We start from the raw sequence: 17,721 nt of genomic DNA on the forward strand, positions 1-17,721 counted from the left end.
TTGAGATTAGTCTCTTTCCTAGAAAATGAATCTCAACCAGTTGTACTTTTTCCTATCACCAACATTGCCTACCCAATCAAAGTAAGCAAACATTTTCAATTCAAACTTTTCATTCTTCTTGTAATATAAGTCATAGTCCTTTGTTCCTTTTAGATATATCAATATCCTTTTCACCACCATCATATAATTCTCATTAGGGTTTGCAAAAAATCTAGCAAGAATCCCAACTGCAAGGGCAATATTAGATATGTTATAACTAACGCATTGTAGTTTTCCAATCATTGATCTATATAATGTCTAGTTATGTAGAATCATCATTCTTAGATATCTTATGCCTTATAATCATAGGTGTGCTAACTAATCTTAAATTTTCCATTCTACAAAATTTAATATCTCTTTGATGTATTTTGATTGTGTAGTGTAGAAATCTTGGTTCACCTGATATGCTTGTAAACCCACAAAAAAATTGATCTCACCAAACATAAGTATTTCAAACTCCTTCATTTCATCTACAAATGATATGCATAATGCATCCTTTCCTCTAAATATGATATCATCAACAAAAATCTTAGATAAAAACATATCATTGTTACCTCCAATCGTCAAGTACAGATTGCTATTATAATTAGCTCTTGTGAATCTAGTCTTCACTAAATAATTGTGCAGCCTTTCATACCATGCTCTAGGGGTTAGTTTCAAACCATATAGAGATTTCTGAAATTTACATACCATGATCCAAAATTATTTGTGGTTTTTCTATGCAAACCTCTTCTTCTAGTATCCCATTCAAAAATGCAGATTTGACATCCATTTGGTACACTTTAAATCCTATTGAAGTAGAATAGCCAAGTAGTGTTCTAACTTCTTCCAAACTTGCAACTGGGGAAAATGCTTCCCCATGGTCAATACCTTCATATTGTGCATATCCTTTGCATACCATTCTAGTTTATTCTTTGTGGCTTCTCATTTTCATCCAAATTGTTCCTAAATACCCATTTTATTCCAATAACATTATTGTCCTTTGGTCTAGGTACTACTGTCCAAGTTTTTTTCTTTTCTATTTACTTAATTTCTACATTCATTTTTTCAACCCAATCTTCATTATCCAAAGATTTTTTTAATTTTTTAGGCTCAATCCAATAAATTAAACATGTATCACTTCTAATTCATTTCCTTTTCATAACTCCTAAGTCTTTGTTTCCAATGATTTGTTTAGGTGCATGGTGTCTTCTCACATATTTTTCCAGTACAAGTTTTTCTTCTTTATTCTTATATAGGTTCATCTTGAAAATTAATCTCAATTTAATTTTTAATCTCTACTTTAGGTTCAGGTTTAGGTTCTACTTGCTTAACATTGTCTTCCTAATCTTCAACATCTACTACATGTCTATTAACATCATTCTATTTATGCTTGATACTTGTAATATTTTTCTTAGTAGCGTGATGTTATAGCTCGATATTCACTATTTGTTTTTTCTCGTTAGCTTTACTCTCTTTCTCAAGTAAGGTGTAGGTAATACCTTCATCCACATGAATGAATGTGTTGTAATATTTGGGGTTTTGTCATGCATTCATATTCATTATTTTTTGCATATTCATCAATTTTCACATTTGTACTTTCCACAACTTTGTTAATATTAGAGTTCAAACACTTATAAGATTTTCTCTTACTAGAATACTTTATGAATATGCCTTCATCACTTTTAGCATCAATTTTTCCATTTCTATTACTCTTTAGCATGTAGTATTTTATTCCAAAAACTTTAAAATATTTCACATTAGGTGCATACACATACCACAATTTAAAGGGTGTAACATTTATACCTTTCATGATTTGTACTATATTCAAAGTATAAACTATTGTACTTATAGCTTCTCTATAGTATTTCCATGACACATTCTTCTGCATCATCAATGTTCTACCACAATCCATTATTGGTCTATTTCTTCTTTCATCTATTCCATTTTGGGGAGGGGTCGTAGATGCTAACATCTACCTTTCAATTCCTCTACCACCAAAGAATATATTGAATTCATTAGAAATGGTCAAATACCATTTCAAAAACTAAAAAGCATTAGATTTTTCTTTAAGAAACATTACAATCGTCATTCTAGAATAGTCATCAACAAATAGAATGAAATGTGTTTCTCCATAGTAGCTTTGTACACCAATAGGTCCACAAAGATCAATATGAACGAATTCCAAAATATCATTAGAAGAGTATGTCTTTCTCTTGAAAGTAGACTTTGTCATTTTTCCCAATCGACATTGTTTACACATATCATTATTAGGTTCCTTCAATCTTGGTAATCCTCTTACCCTTTTCATCTTATTAATGCTTACCAAGTTATCAAATTTCACAGGGCATAACCTCTTATGCCATAACCATATATCTTTATTTTGTGAAAACAAACTTGTCTCATAAGGGTATGTGTAGGATCATGATCAACAAAACTATGACCTTAAGTGGCATTGAAAAACCAACAAATCAAGGTTATGTCAACTTGACACATAATTTTAAAGTGGTTTTGGAATTTTTATCAAAAAGTTGTAAGAAAATAATATGTAGGAAATTGAATATAGTTTCTAAACTGCTAGGTATTATCTAGAGAAAAACTATTTGATTGGTAAAAAGTTTGGATTTTAATGTAGTACTACAAAAATTTTAGGATGAAAATAAAAAGTAGTTGTATGTCTAAACACCTTAATCAAAATTAAAAGATTATACATACATACATACATACATATATACATACATATATACATATATACATATATACATATAAAGTAGACTCATGTCTAGATGTGATGCATATTTTTGGGTATTTTTATTCTAAATAATTAATTAATTATGTATTTTCTACTATACTATTTTCAAAATTTAAAAACTCCCGTGTCTGACCACCATAACTAGCCCAAAAAAATTCAAAATTAAAATTTTCTTTTTTGTTCTTCTACTAGTCGAAGCATAGAATGTGATGCATCTTTTGGATTTTAAAAATCTTATACGGTTTGAAAGTTATAGTTATTTTTCAATCCATATGTTAATCAACACTTTATAGCTAACTCTATTAGAAAATAAGTAATAATTACTTACTTAATTCATAATTTGATAGACATTATATCGATGGAAAGCTGAGAACATTCTCAAGAAACCCTTTTCATTTCATCAAATTTGGATGAAAAAAGTCATCAGCTACATTGTCGAAGTCAAAAACAAACAACAATAGGCCAAAAACACATTTTTGGGACATTTTTGGTGCTGACCATGGAGAGTTCACATCCAAAGAAAAACCAAGCCAAATCAATTACCCATTCCCAAATCAGATACTCATTCTCAAATTGAAAACCCATTTTTTTTAAAAAAAAAATTCTTTCAAATTTTTTTTTCAATTTTTTTTAATAATAGTATGACCCCTTTTTAGGATACTTAATATGTTTTCTAAAGGCTTTAGGACCCTTAACCATACATATAATGGTTCCAAAGGATCAAAAGGAGTGATAGGGTACACTTTAACACTCTTTAACCCATTTGAAAACAATATGTGTGCTTATGGTTCCTAGGACCCCTAACCACATAAATGATGTGATCTAATGCTCAAAATGGGCCTTAGAATACCCTATGATCCTTTTTTATCCATTTGATGACATTAAGAGTGCTTAGGGGTCATTAGATACTCTATTACACCTTTCAACTAATTTGAACACATAATATATATCATAGGACCCCTATGAATGTATTTTTTTATTTAATGGGTCAAAAGGGGTCATAGGGAACTTTATGATCTCATTCAACCAATTCAACCACATATGTGGTCCTAGGACCTGTAGGAACATATAACCACTTTATGCCCATATAAGTGATTATAATATGTCCCTATGGATCATAGGACACCTAGAGACATATTTTGTCATGAAATGTGTCGAAAGGGGTCATAAGTTATCCTATTACCCCTTTCAACCCATATAAATGATTATAATATGTCCCTAGGGATCCTAAGACCCTTAGAGAAATATGTTTTAATTAAATGTGTCAAAAGGCATCATAGGTTATGCTATGACCCCTTTTGACCCATATAAATTATTATAATATGTCTCTAGAAGTCTTAGAACCCCTAGGGACATATGTTGTCATTAAACATGTCAAAAGGGGTCATAAGGTTACCCTATGACTCTTTAACCCATATAAATGATTATAATATGTCCCTAGGGGTCTTAGGACCCCTAGACTTATGTTGTAATAAAATGTGTCGACAAGGGTCATAAGTTATACGATGAGCCCTTTTAACCTATAAAAATGATTATAATATGTTCCTAGGGGTCCTAGGACACCTAGAGACATATGTTTTCATGAAATGTGTTGAAAGGGGTCATAGGTTATCCTATGGCCCCTTTCGACCCATATATCTAATTATAATACGTCCTTAGGGGTCCAAGGACCCCTAGAGACATATGTTGTAGTGAGATGTGTCGAAAGGGGTCATAGGTTATCTTATGACCCCTTGCAACCCATATAAACAATTATAATATGTCCATGTGGGTCATGGGAACCTTAGAGACATATGTTGTCATGAAATGTGTCAAAAGAGGTCATAGGTTATCCTATGGCCCCTTTTGACCCATATAAATGATTATAATATGTTCCTAGGGGCCTTGGGACCCTTACAGACATATGTTGTAAAGAAATGTGTCAAAAGGGGTCATAAGATATCCTATGACCCCTTTCTACCCATATAAATGATTATAATATGTCCTTAGGTATCTTGGGACCACTAGAGACATATGTTATAATTAAATATGTCATAACCTATGACCCCTTTCAACCTATATAAATGATTATAATATGTCCCTAGCAGTCCTAGGACACCTAGAGAAAATATGTTGTAATGAAATGTGCTAAAAGGAATCATAGGTTATCCCATGACCCCTTATGACCCATATAAGTGATTATAATATGTCGCTAGGGGCCCTAGGACCCTTAGCAACATATGTTGTAAAGAAATGTCCCAAAAGGGGTCATAGGTTGTTATCCTATGATCCCTTTCCACCTATATAAATGATTATAATATGTCCCTAGGGGTCTTGGGACCCTTAGTGACATATGTCATAATGAAATGTGTTGAAAGGGGTCATAGGTTATCCTATCACTCCTTTTGACCCATATAAATTATTAGAATATCTCCTTAGGTTTTTAGGACCCCTACAGGCATATGTTGTAATGAAATGTGTCAAAAGGGGTCATAGGTTGTACTATGACCCCTTTTGACCCACATAAATGATTATAATATGTTCCTAGGGGTCCTAGGACCCCTAGAACCTATGAACCCTTTTGACCCATATAAATGACTAGAATATGTCCCTAGGAGTCATAAGACCCCTAGAGACATATGTTGTAATGAAATGTATTGAAAGGGGTTATAGATTTTCTTATGACCCCTTTCAACCTATATAAATGATTATAATATGTCCCTAGGGGTCATGGGACCCCTAGAAACATATGTTGTGATGAAATTTGTCAAAAGTGTCATAGGTTTTCCTATGACTTCTTTCAACACATATAAATGATTATAACATATCCCTAGGAGTCCAAGGACCCCTAGGGACATATGGTGCCATGAAACATGTTGAAAGGGTGTCATAATTTTATCCTATGACTCCTTTTGATCCATATAAATGGTTATAATATGTCCCTAGGGGTTCTACGACCTCTAGAGACATACATTGTCATGAAATATGTCAAAAAGAGTCATAGGTTATCCTATGACCCCTTTTAACCCATAATATGACCCTTGGGGTGTTGGGACTCCTAGAGACATACGTTGTAATGAAATATTTTGAAAGGGGTCATAGGTTATCCTATTACCCCTTTCAACCCATATAAATAATTATAATATGTCCCTAGTTGTCCTAGGACCCCTAGAGACATATGTTGTAAAGAAATGTGTCAAGAGGGGTCATATGATATACTATGACCCCTATTGACCCATATAAATGATTATAATATGTCCCTAGGGGTCCTAGGACATCTAAAGACATATGTTGTCATGAAATATATTGAAAGTGGTTATAGAGTACACTAGGACCCCTTTCAACTCATTTTGATACATGATATATTTTCTTAGTGGTCCTAGGACCCTTAGGAACATATGTTATCATTTAATGGGTCAAAATAGGTCATAGGTTACCCTATGACCCCTTTCAACCTATTTAAACACATGATTTAAGTCCCTAGGGGTTCTAGGACCCATACGAACATATATTGTCATATAATATATTGAAAGAGGTCATGGGGTACTCTATGATCCCTTTTGACTCATTTGAACACATGATGTATTTTCCTAGGCATTCTAGGACCCCAATGACTGTATGTTATCATTTAATGGGTCAAAAGGGGTCATAGGGAACCCTATGACCCCTTTTTGGACCATTCAAACACATGATGTATGTTCCTAAGGGACCTAGGGCCCCTAGGAACATACATGATATATTGTAATGGGTAAAAAGAGGTCATAGGGAATGCCATTACAAATTTTGACCTATTACATGAGAAAATACATTCATACAGTTTGTAGGACCCCTAGGGGCATACATGTTGTATTCCAATGGGTTGAATTGGGTTAAAGAATATCCTATGACCCCTTTTGACCCTTTACATGAAAAAATATGCTCTTGTGGATCCTATGACCTCTAAGGACAAGCATGTTGTGTTGAAATGGGTTGAAAGGGGTCATAGGATATCCTATGACCCATTTCAATCAAATACATGACAACTTATGTTCCTAGGGATCCTAGGGCCCTCAAAGACATATATGTTGTGTTCTAATGGATAGAAAGGGGTCATAGGATAGGGACATACATTTTATATTTGGTAGAAAGGGGTCTTAGGGTATTCTATGACCCCTTTTGTCACATTACATGAGAACATATGTTGTTAGGGGTCTTGGAACCCTTATCATCATCTGTGTTATGCTCCAATGGGTTAAATTTTGACAAATTACATGATAACATATGTTTCTAGGGGTCCTAATACCCTAGGGCCATACATGTTGTATTCCAATGGGTCAAAAGGGGTCATCAAATACCTTATTTTCCCTTTCAACCCATTACATGAAAACATATATGACCCCTAGGAATGTATGTTGTCATGTAATGGGTCAAAAGGGTCATAGGATACTCTATGGACCCCTTCAACTCATTAGAACACAACATATATGTCTATAAGGGTCCTAGGTCCCCTAAGAACATATGTTATCATGTATTGGGTCAAATGGGGTTATAAGATACTCCATAACCCCTTTCTACCCATTGAAACACAAGATCTATGTCCCTAGGCATTATTTGACCCTTAGGAAGATATGTTGTCAAATAATGGGTCAAAATGGGTGATGGGGTATCCCATGACCCATATGGACTCATTGGAACACATATATGTCCCTAGTGAGACCCCTAAGAACATACATCATCATATAGTTCATTAACTTAGGTTACTAATATATATAATATATAATAATAATATATGTGATATATAATTAGTGTATCCCATGCCCCATTTAGAGTCACTAGAACACATGTATGTCCCTAGGGGGACCCCTAGAAATATACATCATCATATAGTTTATTAACTTAGGTTAGTAATATATATAATATATAATAATAATATATATGATATATAATAATATAATAATATATAATAAGTGGTAACTATATATAAAATAATTATATAATAAATAATATTTTTATATATAATAAGTAATAACTATATATAAGATTATTATTATTATTTAATACTATATAATAAAAAAATTTAACTATATATAATAATTGGTCCCACACACCCCCCCCCCCCCCCCTCCTCCAATTATGCTATAACTATATTATACTAGGACTTAATATAACTTTAAAATTGGTCCTTGGTAAATATAAATCAATATTTATGTTACAAATTGGTCCCCACTCCCTTTACATTTGAATTTGGTGCCACAATTTGGGAACATAAATCGAGTACCTATTCTCAAATCGGATACCCATTCCCAAATTAGATACCCATTCTCAAATCAAATACCTGATCACGCAAGGTATTATATTTTTGGTTTGGTATTAGGATGGGTGGGAAAATAGTTAAAGCACATTTTGAAACATTTTTAGGCATTTCAAAACTACATGTTTTTCACAATGCCACTTTTTGGCACACCATGATCCTGCACATACTCATAAGATCAATCTAGATATAACAAGTTACCTCTGGTCTGATCACCACTTCCTATCACTTCACCTATAGCATCAAATATCTTGGTCTTCCTATGATGGAATTTGACTTTTTATCCTAATTTTTTCAATTGTGAGACACTCAACAAGTCATAGTTAGGTCCTTCATCACAATAGATTTTGCTACACTTGATCTTATCAGTTAGTTGTATTGATCCTTTACCTTTCACAAGATATGGTACATTATTACCAAGCTTAACACAACTAACTTTTTATGGTTCTATGGTTCAAAACTTAATTTTATCACCAGTCATGTGATGTAAACAAACATTATCAATTATCCATCTATCATCTTTGCTCACATATGATATTAATGCAATTTTTTCATCTTCATCAAAATCTTCTTTCATAGCCACATTGACAACTTCTTCATCATTACTTTTAGATTAATTATTAGTCTCTTCTTTAGCAATGTAACAAGATTTCTTACCATTATCTTTGTAGTCCTTGTTTCTCCTATTGTATCGGTCATCTCTTCTTCCTTTGTGCTTGGTTTCCATTCTTTCATCCTTGTCTTCTTTGTCAAGACATCTTGCAGCAATATGACCAACTTTTTTACATGAAACAAAAATTATAGAAAGTTTACCTTTGTATTTTGCTTTATCTCTTGATAACCTCCTTTCCATCAATGTTTTTAGCTCATCAAGCACATCATCAAAGGCACCATCGTCACTATTCACACATTTTCTTTTTCCTTTATTACTAATAACCAATTTAGATTTGAAAGAATATTCAACAGAATTGGGAGAAAAATTATTAAAATTTGACATTTCAAAAGCAATAAATCTACCAGTTTCCAAAGTTAGGTCATTACTTGGGGTACGTCTCAATTCTTGTATTACAAAAAATATGATAGCATAAATAGGAATTAGAGTTCTCATTAACTCATTGATCACAATCTCATCATCAATCTTTCCATTTTATCCTCTTATAGTATTTAACACCTCTTTGATTCTTCCATAATACTAAACACTATTCTCACCTTGCATCATTCTCATTTAATCAAATTTACGTGTCAAGATTTTAGAATTTTCTCTCAAAACATTTTTCGTCTCCTCTATAGATGGCCTACAATGTATCCCACTTTTTTTTAGTGGTGGTGCAATCATTTATGTCATCAACTACAACATAGATAAGGATTGATACAATCTACAATATAGCCAAGTTGTGTTCTTACTTCTCTTTAATCTACTGGGCTATTAGAGGAAATGTTATAACAGTCACACATTCATTTTTTGTATAGTATAATGCACCATCTCCAATTCTTGTTGGATGGAACTTCATCAAACTCTGTCATGTAGGGAAGTTCTCTTTGTTCAACTTTGGTTCCTCCTTTTTGTACATCTTAATCTTTATTTCCAAGTACCTTCAAACTTTTCTTTGTAAGCACTAATTCCCTAATACCAACTATTAGAATTATTAGAATAAATGGGAGGGGAGCTATATCAGTTATCCAAGGTCCATATGTAATAATTGAACTTTTAAACACTTAAAATACTTTAGACCTAATCATTAAATAGCCTACTCTCTATAGTAGATAATCAGTAACATAAACTTGCAATCCACTGTACTAATAGTAACAAACTTGTAGAATATAAAATATTAATAGTAAAATATCTCAAATGACATGCACACAAGTATGACACTAGTATTTAACATGGAAACCCAATTTGGGAAAAACCATCAGTAATATATCAAAAAAATTTCACTCTTCTAAAGTGATCTCTATTAGGATCCAACCCTATTAAACCTTACAAAATGCACTATTAAATGTGACCTTGTTAAAGGATTTAATCACCCTGTTAGGAGTGGCCTTGTTAGAGGACTTAAGAACATTCCATTAGAATACTACCTTGATAAAATGATTTACATGTGACCATTAGGTCAACCTTGATTATAAGGATTTAAAAACAAATACAATAGTTAGAAAGTAGTGGAAAATTTAATCTGATAAATACAACTCACATTGAAAATATAGATTACAATTTGGTTCACATGTTGATCTATTGACTAGCCCTCATTGTAATCTCCATCTCTGATCTGCTTGTAACTCCTTCAAACAATCACTCTTCAACTCTTCACAACACTTCTCAACATCCTGCTAAAGTTCACCAATCAATAGCATCAACAACTACCCCAACCTTGTTAGGTCTTCACTAACTCTACTAACCTCTTGAAGCTTAGCCCTTGTATGTCCTTAAATAGGAAATTATGATATTTTTTCACTTAAACATCACTGTATATCTTAGGGATAGGTTAGATTCATCAAATGTTCCCATCATCTTGTCTCCTTTTTCTCTTCTAGAAAATTATCCAAACTTAGCCTTGGATTCTTGCATAGAAACAATCAAACATGGTTTCCCTTGAATTATATGATCCAAATCATCCATCCTTATCTTTCACATGCTTACATACTCCAAGAAATCAATTGTGTAAGTTAGAATTCATGATTTCCTCTTAATCTACCAAATGTTGTGCCTAGTCCAATACTATGTTCTAACACTCAGTCATCACTGGATTACTCAGTCACTACTAAATTTCCTTGCTTGGCATATATATTGTCACTCAATCAATACTAGTATCACTCAGCATAAACTACAAGTTACTTAATCTTTTTCTCTTTTGTTCAATCAAGCTTGTGTATTTGGTCAATCTTTGATCACTTCTTGTAGACTCCAATACATTTGTCTTATCCACTTGTAGAATGATTAAATAATCACTTTATCTTTTCAAAGTGTAACTAATAAAGTGCTAAATATAGTTCCTCATATCTCAACCTCTCCTCTGGGTCCTTTTGTTATGTCCTCAAATCCTCTTCATCAATCATCTTGATATAGCACTCAAATTAGATAGAAAATTGTCTTACCAATAAGGTTTGACATCAATGATAACATAATAATTTTCTCAAATGTAGTTTCTCATAGTAACTTATATATTAGTACATCATTTTGTGGGTACCATCCTTTCTAGAGTTTTCTCTCAGATCAAGGGTTTCCCTAGTTAACATATATCTGGTGTTATTGTGTATGTATATCCTCTTGTGGTTGTTGTTGATATTGATTACATGTTTGAGATTCAAAAAGGTTGATAAAAGTTACATTGATCTAATAATTGATTCACCCCCCCCCTAGTTATCTTGGTGGACTTTACTTTCTAACAATTGGTATCAGAGCATTAAGTCCTTCAAGAAAAATATTAAAATCTTGAGAAGATCAATGGAGGGTCATTTAAAAAAAGAATGTCCTAAGTTTAATGAAGTTAATTTTGATATTTAGAAGATGGAGTTCCTCAGTGAGTTATTAGAATTATAAACAGAACTAAATATTGATTTTCTTAATCAAGAATCTTTTTTTGCATACAAAATAATAACCCTTCCTCATCAAGGAGTGCAAGCACCAAATCAGATCAAGAACTAGCAAAGCCAAAAACATTGAAGAAGGAACTTTCTTGCTAGTGAAAAGAGAACCAAATGGTAAGAAAATCTTTAATGTTGGACTTATAATAAATTTGGACATTATGCTTCTAAATGTCCTAAAAGAGTAAAGAAGTAAAAAAAACAAATCAAGTCTAGAAGGTCTAGAGAATGTTTGTATGTGAATGATGCTAATGAATCTAAGAGATGATGACTTAAGATTTTTTTCTATAAAAGAAGAAAATCCTGAAAAAGAAGTCAAAGAAGAGAGAGTCCTAATGTCATAGGTTGAGAAGAAAGCTAATTTGATAATAGGCAGGGATTGTTCACATCATATGACTGGTGACATGAATAAATTTGTTCAACTCAATAGTTGTGATGGAGGAATTGGTGGAGTTGGTAACAAGGTATCTTTCTATATCAAAGGAATGAGATCTATTACTCATGATGGTAAAAAAAACATAGCTGATGTTTATTTCATTGATGGAATGAAACATAATCTTCTAAACGTTTAACAGTTGGATGAAAATGGCTATCAATTATAGTTCACAAAGAAGACATGTATCATCAATGATAAGAATGGTAAGATGATTGGTACTGACACAAGATCCAGAGGTAATGTTTTTTAGCTGAATTCTATAAAGATGACATGTTTGGTTGCTAAAGTTGATAATAGTTGGTTGTCACATAAAAGGTTTCATCATATAAATTTTGATAACATTGTGAAAGAAAGTAGTACTTTTGTTGTTAGGGATTCGCCTAAAAATGTAAAGCTTACTAATGTTGTATGCAAGGAATGTGTTATAGCTAAGTAGAAAAGTTATTTTCCTAGCAAGAAGTTCACTACAACAACAAAGTTAGAGATTATTCAAACCAATTTGAGTTTTCCTACAAACATAAGAGGATTCTATGGTGAAAGGAACTTTATGATTCTTATTGAATACTTTACTAGGATGATGTGCATAACATTTCTTAGAGAAAAGTTTGAACCATTTGAAAAGTTTAGAATGATTAAGAACAGAGTTGAGAATGAGTATGGATTAAAAATTAAGTGTTTGAGATCTAATAGAGGTGGAGAGTTTACCTTGAATGAGTTTAATAATTTTTGTGAAGTAAATGGTATTAAAAGACAACTATCAGCTTCTAAGACACCTGAGAAGAATGGTATAGTTGAGAGAAGAAACATGTTTATAACATAATCAATAAGAGAAATGATATTTTAAAATGATGTAGCAAAGACATTCTTGAGAGAAGTAGTTGATAAAGTAGTGTATACAAGAAATAGAGTGCAGATCAAAAAAGGTACAAACAAGAATACTTATGAATTATAGTTTGGACATGCACCATCAGTAATGTATTTAAGAATTTTTGGAAGCAAATGCTATATTAAGATAAATGATGACATTGTTATGTTTAACTATGTTCCTAAGTTATTCATTGAAAAGAAAATCTTATAGATATTTTAATCTAAAGACTAAGACTATTATTGAGAGCACAAATGTAAATGTGGATGAGAAGTTCATAATTCAAGAGAGAATACTTGACTATAATTATGATAAAGAAGTTAATTTTAAGATTAATCATGAGAATATTGAGTTCTTTTTTTAAGACTAACAATGATTTGCAAAATGGCATTCAAGTTGTGGAATAGAGAGATGAACCAAGATACGAACCTAGACTAGAAGTAAAAGTTGAGATAGTGACACCAACACCAAACACAAATTTGACAAAGAATCACCTTGCCAGTTAGATTATTGGAAGTAAAGCTAGAGAAGTTATGACAAGAAACAAAGTACATGAAGAATTGTGTATGATTTATCAAGTTGAACCTAAGAGTGCAGAAAAAACGTGCAAGAATGATAACTAGATTCAAGCAATGAAGGAAGAACTAGATCAGATGGTGAAGAACGAAACATGGGAATTGGTCCCTATACCTAAGGAAGTAAAAATTATAGGAACTAGGTGGGTTTTCAGAAACAAAATGAATAAACAAGGAGAGGTTGTGAGAAACAAAGCTAGATTGCTATGCAAAGGATACTCAAAGCAAGAAGGTATAGAATATGAAGAGATATTTGTACCTGTTGCCAGAATAGAAGCAGTGAGAATGTTATTGGCTGATATAGGAAACAATAAATTCAAAGTGTATCATATGGATGTGAAACCACCATTTTTGGATGAAGAACTTGAAGAAGAAGTCTATATTGAGTAGCCTAAAGGATTTCCTTTGATAGAAGAAGGAGATATGGTATGCAATCTGAAGAAAGAATTGTATCGATTAAAGCAAGCACCTAGAACCTAGTATGAAAGGTTGGATAAGTATTTAGCTAAATTGGGATTTGCTAAATGTACTATAGATAGTAATTTTTATTTGAAAGAAACTAAGAATGGTTTGTTGATTATGGTGACATTTTTGGATCATAGAATATTTGGAGGTAACAATGAAGCAAGTGAAAAAAATTATGATGAAATGAAGAAGAAAATTAAGATGAGAATGATTAGTAAGATGAAATATTTCTTGGGTTTGCAAATTATGTAGAATAGTGAAGGTATTTTCATTTATCAAACTAATTTTTTGAAAGATCTATTAAAGAGGTTTGGTTTTCAAATTTTTAAGCCTATTGGTACACATATGATAACTGGTCACAAGTTATCTAGCAAAGCTGGGACACCTACAGTTGAGAAGAAGAAGTACAGATCCATGATTGGAGGTTTGCAATATCTAGCTCACACAAGATCAGATATGGAAAATGCAGTTGGTATAGTAGCAAGATTTCAAGTTGACCCTAGGAAATCACATTATGCAGCAATAAAAAGAATATTTAGATTTGAAGAGTACACATTATTTTGGGTTATGGTATGAAAAATCAAATGACTTTACTCTATGTAAATATACTAATGTGGACTAGGCATGCAATATGGATGATAGAAAGAATACAAGTGGTTGAGCATTTTTGCTAGGAGGAAGATTGGTTTCTTGGCTAAGAAATAAATAAGATTTTATTTCATAGAGTACAGACGAAGTAGAGTATGTAGCAGTGACAAATAATTGCAATCAGATCATGTGGATAAAACAAATGTTGAAGGATATTGGGATAGAGTTTTTAGAACCTGTTATCATACAGTGCGATAATACAAGTACAATGAGTATGTCTAACAATCTTTTCTTACATTCTAAGACAAAGAACATATCTATTAAGTATCATGTTTTGAGAGAGAAATTTGTAAAGAAAGAGACCAGATTGGAGTATGTTAATACAAAGGAGGAGATTGTAGATATATTTACCAATCCTTTGCCTAGAGATACATTTGAGTTTTTTTTAAGTATGCTTAGGGTTATGCCCCTGCCTACTAAGTAGATAATGAAAATGTTGCATCAATCTGGAGCTACATAGAACTATTATTTATCTAGACTAAATGTTAATGCTTCTATAATATCCCTTGCCCAAACTAATTGATTTTAGCTCAAAGAATATTGTCAAACACTTATATTGTTTCCTTTTAATGCTAAGAAAATTATAATGTTTGCAAATGATATTACAATTCCTATTATAGTGAAAAAATATGCAATTGTAGTTCTTTTGATATTTTCAATGCATATACATGGAAACTAGATATGGAATGCATACCTACAACAAACTAACATTTTGAAAAAAAAATTGACATACAACTATTATGCTGATCATATATGCTAGTAGATGGAAATTTCATCAAACAAACGGTATGTAACATGTATCTTCTTTATTCAATTCATTCACATGTACAATGTTGTTATGAGTTTGCCAAGAAAAATGACTTATAATAATGACTATAGTAATGCCAAATTCTAATTTTGAATTATCACAGCAAAATTATATGCCCTAAAAAATTACAATGTTAACTACTAATAGTTGCAAGAGGAATCTGATAATAGTGATGCCCAAGGATGGAGATGAATCAAGCATAAGTATTGTAGCCCAACATCATTCTTGCATACTATAGCAACCAACAATAAATGTATGCTCCAATTTAAGCATAACTAGAACTCCTAAATTGAAGCTCTCCTGAATACCAAATTCAGTGGACATTTCAACACCTCAAATGGTTGCAACACTAAAGCGTTGATGTTCTCCAATGGTTGACTGAAATTGGAAACCTTAGATTCTTCTCCCAATTTTATATCAAATGCAATTCAAAATAATTGGATGATTAACAATGAAGCCCTCACCTCTATTTATTCTTTTCCTTCACCCTACAAGAAGGAAATAAAATATTATTTAATTGCATTCTCTAGAAGCTTCCCCCTTTCCAATACAATAATTAATTGTATTTCTAGAAAATGCACTCTCTAGAAGCTCCTCTCTTGCAATAAAATAATTAATTGTGCTTCTAGAAAATTAAATTAAATAAATTTAAAGTCACCTTTTAATTTTAATCTTTTTAATGACTTTATAAGAAATTAATTTAATCAATTTCTCCTAATTTATTCACTTAGCCTTTGGAGAATGTAAAGGCTAAGAACTCCACTAAGTTGCTATAAAGATGGGGATATTACAGTCTAAATGCTGCAAAATCTCCTCATTCTCCCATGTCGCATCCTCTACTAGTAGGTCCTTCCTTTTCACCAAATACTCCCTTATAGTACACCGCCTCAGGTTTCTTTCCTTGAAATCAATGATAGCCTCTAGCACCAATACCAATTTTCCCTCATCATCCAAGGGTGGAAGAACTTTAGAAGGAACAATATTATGTCCTAGTGCCTTTTTGAGGCATGACACATGAAAAATGTTATGCATCTTGCTCTCTACCAAAAAATCTAACCCATAAGCCACCTCTCCCACTTACCTAATAATCCTAAATAGACCATAGTATCATGGCTTAAGTTTCTTGGCACCACTCTTCTTGAGAGTGGATTGACGGTAAGGCTGCAACATAAGATACACCATATCTTCAACCTCAAAAGTCCACTTAGTCCTCTTCTAGTCCACATATTGCTTCTACTAATTTTGTACTTTGGTTATATTATCCTAGAGAGTCTTAACAATGTCTTGAATCTCTTGTAACAAATCACCTACACTTGGCTTTCTACTATCACTCAAAAGTATATCCATAAAATTGGGTGCCTCAAACCCATACAGGGCCATAAAGGGTGACATTTGAATAGACATTTGATAAGTGGTATTGTAACAATACTCATAGAGATAAATCCACTTTACCCATGCCTTTTTTTGCCCTACTATATAATTTATGAGATATCCTTCCCCCCATTTATTCATTATCTCTGTCTAACCATCTATCTAAGGGTATTAGCTAGTACTCAGAGTGAGCTCTATCACACACAACCTAAATATCTCCTACCAAAAGTGACTAATAAACCTATTATCTTTTTCACTCATAATGCTCTGAGGTAAGCCATGTAATCTAAATATCTCCTTAAATAAAAACTCTACCACTTGTGTAGCAGTGTATGTAGTAGTGATCAGAAAGAAGTGTGTAAACTTCATAAGGTGATCCACAAACACATATATGCAGTCCCTGCCTTGGGCTCTCGACAGTCCTATGATGAAGTCCATAGATAAACACTCCCACTTCCTATCAAGAATTAGAAATGGCTGAAGTAAATTGGCTAGATAGGAGTGTTCTTGCTTTTTTTTTTGGTAGTGAGACACTCCCTAACATATTGAAGTACTTCTGCTTTGAGCCTTTCCATGTGAAGCACTCTCTAATCTATTGGTATGTCTTGTAGAAGCTAGGATGTCCTACCATAGGTGAATCATAAAAAAAATTTAGAATCATCCTCCTCACTGTGTAGCTTGGAAACAAAAATATTTGCACTTTTCAAATGATGAGCTCATTCACAATGGTGTATCTGTTGTCTTGAATAGTTCAATCTATGAATATGGTTGTCCACACATTAGCAACTACATTCTATGTCCCCTTAAAATATGTAATATCAAAGTCATACAACTGTAACTTTCTCACTTACTTCTACTACCTATCATTGAGATCTCGTTGCCCCAAAAAAAATTTAGGCTATTATGGTCAGTTTTGATAAAAAAAATTGCTA

Source organism: Cupressus sempervirens, chromosome 5 (genome assembly GCF_028749045.1).
Source record: "Cupressus sempervirens isolate cs-2001-9-10 chromosome 5, ASM2874904v1, whole genome shotgun sequence".
In the NCBI taxonomy this organism is placed as follows: domain Eukaryota; kingdom Viridiplantae; phylum Streptophyta; class Pinopsida; order Cupressales; family Cupressaceae; genus Cupressus; species Cupressus sempervirens.